The sequence below is a fragment of the Callospermophilus lateralis genome, chromosome 3 (genome assembly GCF_048772815.1).
Source record: "Callospermophilus lateralis isolate mCalLat2 chromosome 3, mCalLat2.hap1, whole genome shotgun sequence".
NCBI classification, from domain to species: Eukaryota; Metazoa; Chordata; class Mammalia; order Rodentia; family Sciuridae; genus Callospermophilus; species Callospermophilus lateralis.
In genome coordinates this window covers 199,164,442-199,172,592 of record NC_135307.1, presented here as the reverse complement: position 1 = coordinate 199,172,592, position 8,151 = coordinate 199,164,442, and positions in this window count along the sequence as shown.

Genomic DNA, 8,151 nt, shown 5'->3' with positions numbered 1-8,151 from the left:
GGGCCGCGGTAGGCACAAAGAGCAGGCGCTCGGCCCCCACCCGCGGGGGGCCGGCGGACCCCTGCACTCCCAGACGGCGGGGAGGGGGGACTCTCGCCTACACACACCACCGACGGTAGCGTAGCGCAAAAAGCAGGGGGCGGCCAACGGGGGAATCCGGTACCCCCACACAAGGCACGCCCTTCACGGATCGCTAGAGAAACTTCCTCACTGAGGGTGGGCCGCACCCAACCCAGCCCCTCTGCCAACCGGCCGCCGAGACAACGAGGGGGGATCTGCGGTACAGGCAAGCACAAGGCTTCTTGAGCGTTCGCGGCCGGGGACACCCAAAGCCCCATCGCCTCGGGGGCCCGACCGGCCCCAGCTCGGCGTCCCGCCACCATCGCTCACACGCCCGGGCAACGTCTCCTTCCCCCACCGGAGAGAGGGAAGAGCGCCCGGGCGCCCGCTCGCCTAACACTCCCCACGCCACTCGGCGCTGGGGACGACAACGCGACACCCTCCCCCCCGGAGAGGGAGCGGGCAACGCTGCCGAGCTTACCGCCTCGATCCCCCGAAAGAAGCGACACCGCTCTTCCCTTCAGGCACTCGCCTCGGAAACCCCCACAGACGGGGCGAGACCGACAGCGAGGCGGCGGCCGGCCGCGGCAGCGGCACTGGGATCGGGAGCAGCACACACCGGCTCAGCCTCAGGCACCTCAGGAAACAACCCGGAGCGCCCCAGGAGCACCGAAGCAGAGGCGCACCGTCGCGCCGAGGCAGCACGGTGGCAGCCCTCCCCGCGCCGGGGAGGGCCACACACACGGCCCTTGGCCGCCCAGGGGGGGCGGCGAGCGAGAAGCACCCGCTACGTCAGAGGACCCCAGGAGCGAGGTCGAGGCCGGATTCCGCACCCCCGCCCTTCCCCGCACCGCGAACGGGCGGGGAGGCAAGGCGAGGGGCCCGCGGGCAGGACGAGAAGAGTCGGCCCATTCGCCATGAATGTCCGTCCCTCGCCTGGCGCGGCTTTGGTCCGGCCCAGGAGAGCGCAAAGTCACCACATCGATCAGCAGAGTGGGCGGGAGAGGCCCAGGGAGCAGGGGGAGACCCGGCGAGGACCGCTTCTAAGAGGAGCCTGCTACGGCCTCGCCGGCCCCACACCCCAGGGAGAGCGGCCGACGACACGGAACGGGGAACGCCTGACACGCGGCTCGGAGCCATGGAAGCAAGCGTCGTCACGCCACCCTCGGTGCCCGCAGCGAGGAGCGCACGGGCGGTAAAGGACCACCCGCCACCTACCCCCGCCGCCCTCCGGCGCCAGAAGGCCGGCCGGCCAGAGGCGGCACCACCGCGAGGGCGCTCCAGGTGCGCCAAAGAGCCGTCGCACGCAGGCCCAGGCAAGCAGCTCAAGAGGGAACGGGTCCGGGCCACCCCATCAGCCCAGAGCCCCGCACGCACCCGGAGGCCCAAGCTCCCTCGCTCTGGCGTGTGCCGCCAGAGGACAACGTGTCAGCACCTACCCGATGGCAGAAAACGGCCAACTCGGGCCAAAACAATCGCGACCGGGGCAACGGGGAACAGTTCACTCACCACTGCCGCCTTCCCTGAACACAGTCACGGTCAGCGGACCGCGAAATCGAGCCCATCACCGAGATCCAGAGCCCCTAGGGACAACTGGTCGACCCTCGTTGACGAAGGCAAAGACAAGAGACGGGGACCGCCATCCCCAGCGAGCAGGACCGGGGAGGGGGTGGGGAAGGGCGGACGGGGAACACGTCCGAAGGACGCCGGGCGTAGCCAACAGGACAAGCCCCGGGCAGCGGGCCCCCGAAGAGGCAATGCGGCAAGGCCGGGCGAGCACACCCGCCTGGCCCGCCCGGTGAAGCCCCGCAGCCCCGCGGCCAAAACCCGCGAGAGAGAGGGAGAGGAAGCGGGAGAAAAATATGACAGAAGTCCCGGCGACCGACCCAGACCGGGCAAAGCGAAGCCCGTGGCGGCGAAGGAACCGCTCAGACTGCCACCCGAGGCGCCCGCGGCCCGGACCGTGCAGGGAGAGAAGACAACCGACACACACACAGTAAGCCTGCAGGTCCAATATCCCGCCAACGGGCCACAACGGCCCAGCCCAGCGTGACCGAGACAGTTCCGCTGGCGCCGCCCAGCTCCTGGAACTCTGTCTCGGCCACCGCCGCCGAATATCACGCCTTGGAGACTTCCGATGATCCGACGCTCCTATAAAAGCGGCCACCAGGGGGAGCTCGACAACCGTCAACCAAATCAGGAGGAAGGGACGCGGAACCTCGGTCGGCGTCAGCGGGATCCGCCCCGCAGGGGTCGTAGAAAGTCACCCGGACACGTCCCACCAGCCGGGTCGCCCCGCCAGGGCCCCCCCCCCCCACAGCGGCGGGCACGAGACGCAGGCAGATCGGCCCAGCACCCCTAGAGAATCCGGCGGGGGACACCACGGGCGGTGTGGGACTTCAAAACCGAAACCACCACGGTGAAGCCACTATTAGACAGGCAGACTAGCTGCTAGGCCACGGTCCGATCCATCCAGAGAATGGAGGAATTGACAGAAACATGTAAAAACCCGTCGAAATCGGTGGCTGGGGAATTTGATCTGCTGGTCTTTGGGCTCGGTGTTTCCGCCTGTCTCTGTACCAAAAAAAAAAAAAAAAAAAAAAAAAATGGGAAGATGAACAGCCTCTGAGAAACCTTCCTCCTCTGTGTCTGTGGTTCAGTGCCAGAGGGCCGGCCTAGCACATAGGAGGCACTGGGTTTGAGCCTTAGCGCGGCATACAAAAAGGAACAAAGTCGAAAGAAGGCGTGCTGTCCACCTACAACTACTCTAAAAAAGAAAAAAAAAAAAAAAGAATACTGATCATAATAGGAATAAGGATTCTTCCTTGGGGAGTTCTATTTTCTCTGCCTGGCCACGTTATCTTTTTTTTTTTTTTTTTTTTTTTTTAAGAGAGAGTGAGAGAGAATTTCAATATTTACTTTTTTTTTTTTTTTTTTTTAACAACATCTTTGTTTGTGTGCTGAGGACCGAACCCGGGCAACTGCAACTGCAACTGCGCTACCGCTTGAGCCACATCCCCAGCCCCCTTTTTAACTTTTACTTATTTTTCTTTTGTAAAGACAGAGAGGAGGAGGAGGAGGGGGGAGAGAGAGAGAGGGAAGAGGGGGGTGGAGAGAGAGGAGAGAGAGAGAGAGAGAGAGAGAGAGAGAGAGAGAGAATATTTTTTTTTAATGTTTATTTTTCAGTATGCGGTGGGCACAACATCTTTATTTTATTTTACGTGGTGCTGAGGATCGAACCCAGCGCCCCGCGCATGCCGCGGGAGCGCATTACCACTTGAGGCACATCTCCAGCCCATTAATTCTTATTTGAATTTGTGTTTTTATTTACCTATTTATTTACCTGAGTAAGAAATGAGCATTTTCTTGAACCGAAAGTCATTTTCCACCGGGTCACAGAGCCAAATTTTACGTTTAGGCACATGGTAATAAGAAGCTGTAACAGGGCGCTAAGAGCGGCTGCCTTGGCTAAAAAGCGTGGGCCCTTGCCCCAGAGCGAAACAACAACGACAACGGGGGGGGGGGGGGGGGCGGGGGGGGGCGGGGAAGAATCAAACAAATAATGCAATCAATCCATGGGCCAAGGACCTGAACAGATACTTCTCAGAAGTGGATTAAGACACTCCTATAAAAGCGGCCACCAGGGGGAGCTCGAAAACCGTCAACAAAATCAGGCGGAAGGGTCGGTGTCAGCGGGATCCCCTTCGCAGGGGTCGTAGAAAGTCACCTGGACACGTCCCACCAGCCGCCCCACCCCCACCCCGCCAGGGTGCCCCGCAGCAGCGGGAGGCGCCGGCAGTCTGCCCAGCACCCCCAGAGAATCCGGCGGGGGACACGGGCGGTGTGGGACTTCAAAACCGAAACCACCACGGTGAAGCCACAATTAGACAGGCAGACTAGCTGCTAGGCCACGGTTCGATCCATCCAGACAATGTAGGAATTGACAGAAACATGTCAAAATCAGTTTGAAATCGGTTGCTTGGGAATTTGATCTGCTTGTCTTTGGGCTTTGTGTTTCCTCCTTTTTCTGTACAAAAAAAAAAAAAATTGGAAGATGACCAGCCTCTGAGAATCCTTTCTTGTCTAGGGTCTGTCTGTGTCTTTGGGTCAGTAGCAGAGGGCCGGCCTGGCACAGAGTTTGAGCCTTAGCACGCCATACAAAAAGGAACAAATCATCGAACAAATCATCACAAGGATTCTTCCTTGTGAAGTTGTATTTTGTCTGTTTGACCGTTTTATCTTTTTTTTTTTTTTTTGTATCTTTATTTTTATTGATCTATCAATATCACAGAGCCAAATTTTACATTTAGACACTTGGTAATAAGAAGCTGTAACAGGGCTCTAAGAGAGGCTGCCTTGGCTAAAAAGCATGGTCTGTTGCCCTAGACTGAAACACCACATGCTCTGGGATAAATAAAGCTGGAGAAAGGTTGCAAGAGCACTTCATGGTGTTGTCAGTCTGGTGTTGTGGCTCAGTGGTACAGTACTTACCAAGTACGCATGAGGCACAGGGTTCAATCCCGGGCACCACATTGAAATCATCATCATCATCATCATCACCTAAATAAACAAGATAAACATATGTATTTTTTTATCTGTTTGTTTATTTATTGGAGGAGGCCTGTAAGGAGGGATTGAACTCAGGGGCACTCACTGACTACTGAGCCACATCCCCTAGCCCTACCTATCTAGTATATTACTTAGAGACAGGGTCTCACTGAGTTGCTTAGTGTCTCACTTTTGCTGAGGGTGGCTTTAAACTCTGGATCCTCCTGCCTCAGCTGTGTGTGTGTGTGTGTGTGTGTGTGTGTGTGTGTGTGAGAGAGAGAGAGAGAGAGAGAGAGAGAGAGAAGCCTGTCTGGGATGACAGGCATAGGCCACTGTACCCAGTCACTTATTTATTTTATTTTTAGTATGACTTCAAGGTACACACAAGACAATCACTGCCAGGCGTAGGAGGAACATAGCACATTGATAAACAGTCAGATCTTTGAGGAAGCATTAAACAATCTTAAGGTAGTGTGCAAGTCATTCAATAACCTCAAAATACCTACATGAGGGTTGGAATTGTAGCTCAGTGGTAGAGTGCTTGCCTTGCATTCGTGAGGCCCTGGGTTCAATCCTCAGCACCACATAAAAATAAATAAACAAAAATAAAGACATTGTGTCCATCAACAGCTATAACTAACTAACTAACTAACTAACTAACTAACTAACTAAATAAATAAATAAATACCTGCATGAAAACCACAGAGAATTAAAGGAAAAGATGGATAAATCTATTATGGCAAGGAGATGAGAACACTCGTCCCTTAGCAGCTGAGGACGACTTAGGCCATAAATAAATAATCAGGAACAAAGGACAGCAGAACTACATCACGAACAACCCACACCTAATGGGCACGTTCAGAACACTGCAAGGCCACCACTACACAGCAGACATTCTTTTCAAGTGAATACGGAATGTTTACCAAAGTTGACCATAGAATGGAACATAAACCAAATCTCGACAAAGTCTAAAAGATGAAATCACACCACAACTCTTCTCTGAACAACACAAAAGTAAGCTGGAGGTCGTAGCATGTCGGCCACTGCCAGGATTCATTTCAAGAACGGGATGAAACCCAAAGAAAGTATAAACCTGTACATTCACAAATCTCAGGGAGAAATAGCCGCATCCATCTGTCACAAACTCTTGAGAGGGGCGGGTCAGGGGTCAAGGTGAGATTGAAATACCCAAATACCCCCAACAAAGTGCCAACTTTATCAAACCAGTAGCCTAGATAAAGCAGGTACTTGTACTACGCCTTCTCGGTGACATTGTGGGTTTTTTTTGGGTTTTTTTTGGGGGGGGGAGGGGGAGGGGGGAGGGGAGCGGGGAAGGGTGGTTCCCGCCACTTTGGGTTCCTACCGCTTTGTCTGCAAGGGGAAATTTGTTTCCTGCCAGGCTGGGGTGCCAGTTATCAGGGCGGGGAAGTAAGATTCTTACACTAAACCGGGCTTGCTTGGGGCAGGTCTCAGTTCTGATTTACATAACAACAGGCAGGGCAAAGTCTCTCCCACTGCCCCTGAAGGAAGAAAAATGTGGCCTCTCCAGGCTGTTCACAATTCCCAACCTGTTTTAAGGGTCAGTTTGTCTCTCTAACTCTGCATTTATGCTGACCGATTGGTTTAAAACTACACTAAGAGGTTAATTTGAATATCATTTGTTTCAGAGCACTTGTTCAATGTGTCTACCAGCATTTAATTTCTCTCTCCTGATGTTCCTTAATAACCTGATTGCTTTGGCCTTCTTCTCCTGGATTATGTGTAACTTGCCCCCCTTTGGTATAAAAAGAAACCCAGGAGGAGATTGATCCTAAAGAAAAGGGGTGCTCCACTAAGTGAGAAACTGAAAATCAAGCGATTAAAAAGAGTTTGGTGTAGAGAAAGAGAGGGGTGTGTGTGTGTGTGTGTGTGTGTGTGTGTGTGTGTGTGTGTGTGTTATAGAGAGAGAAGGGGAGAGTCTCTTGTACTTCAGGGTTTTTGTCTGTCTGACTGTCTGTCTGTCTGTCTGTCTGTCTGTCTGTCTGTCTGTTTGTTGTCTAATAATTACAGTGTTTCAGTTGGAAGCTCTGCCCTGGGTAATTCTTTCCAGCTCTTAGAAAGTAGTAACTGTGGTTATGTTCATTTCTGTTAATGATCCATTCTTCCTGCCTTTTAAATTCATTGATCACCCAGAACTCCTGTGTTTGGGGCAGGAGGGGTCCAGGTGCTTGAGAGAATTTTTTTTTTTTTTTTTTTCCCCCTGTGTCATTGGAATGGAGATTTGGACCTCTGAGTAAGAGTAGAGTTTTCTAAGAGAAAAGAGAAGAGCTCTAAGGGAAAAGCAGGGGATTGGATTACCAAAAAAAAAAAAAAAAAAAAAAAGCCTTTGGAAACCAAACTATTGTTAGGTAAAACTTCATCATCTGAAGTGGCACCCCCTTTCTCCACTGAAAAGTCTTAACTGGGCCTCTTCTGAAATCTTCACCCAGACTGGTTTTAGGTCTGTCAGCAAAAGAGTCTCTCTGTGCAAAAGAATTCAAGGTGGATAAACTTCCTATTTTCGTGTCGCCCTGTTTACTTGGCCACTGGCCGAGAAGATACCAGCACTCCAGGTGCTGGACACCCCGTTACTAGTCTTTCACAAACATGTCCAGAACAGTACTTTGAAGAAATGTGCAAACAAGGCCTCTGGCCTTGAGCTGGGCTTCACAGAGATGTCTACATGTTTAAGATACGAGAGGGTACCAACTGGACTCCATGGTAACAGCTGGCAGGGGGAGAGTAGACAGGGGAGAAGAAGCTCTCCCCTTCTCAGGTGTTGTCCTCCAAGGGTTAACATGCCCAGGACAGTGAGAGAAAAAGCTGCTTTTATGTGAACTTCTGCAGACCATGAATTTCTGAGCCCCTCCCCTTACATGCTGGGTATAAAACTCTGAAACTACCTGAACTTTGGGTTCAGGGGATTAATTCCTTACAGCAAAAGCCATCTTCTCTGAACCTGGCTGCAGCCAAATAAAACCGTTTTCCTGCTCTGTTCGGTCGGTGCCTTGCCTCATTTGTCCCTACAACAACACATCCATGCAAGGAAGACTTTATCAAACCAGTAGCCTAAGTAAAGCAGGTTCCAGGTTACTTTTTGCCACCACCGCCACCACCACCACCATGCATACCAATAATTTCTTCTGATTTTTTTTTTTTTAATTACATACAAACAAATCAAAAACCATGAAAAGTATAAACTATGTTACTGAGAATCAAGAAGAGTCATTCACTCATGTAAATTCAGAAATTCGGTAAGGGTGGTTGTTGTTTCTGTCTGTTGCTGTTGTTGTCCTTTTTTGTCTTTTTTTTTTTTTTTTTTTTTTTAATTTTTCTCCCAACTGTCAAATCAATTAAAGCGGGGTGGGGGGGGGTGGGGGGGGTGAGGTGGTGGTGGGTGTCAGAAAATGTAACAGGGGTCCACTTTATAGGCTTTGAGTATAAGTCTCACTGCTCAGCCACTGAGGCTCATGTTAAAACCCATATCCTTTTTCCTTTCTCTTTTCCCTACCCTCCCCCTCCCTA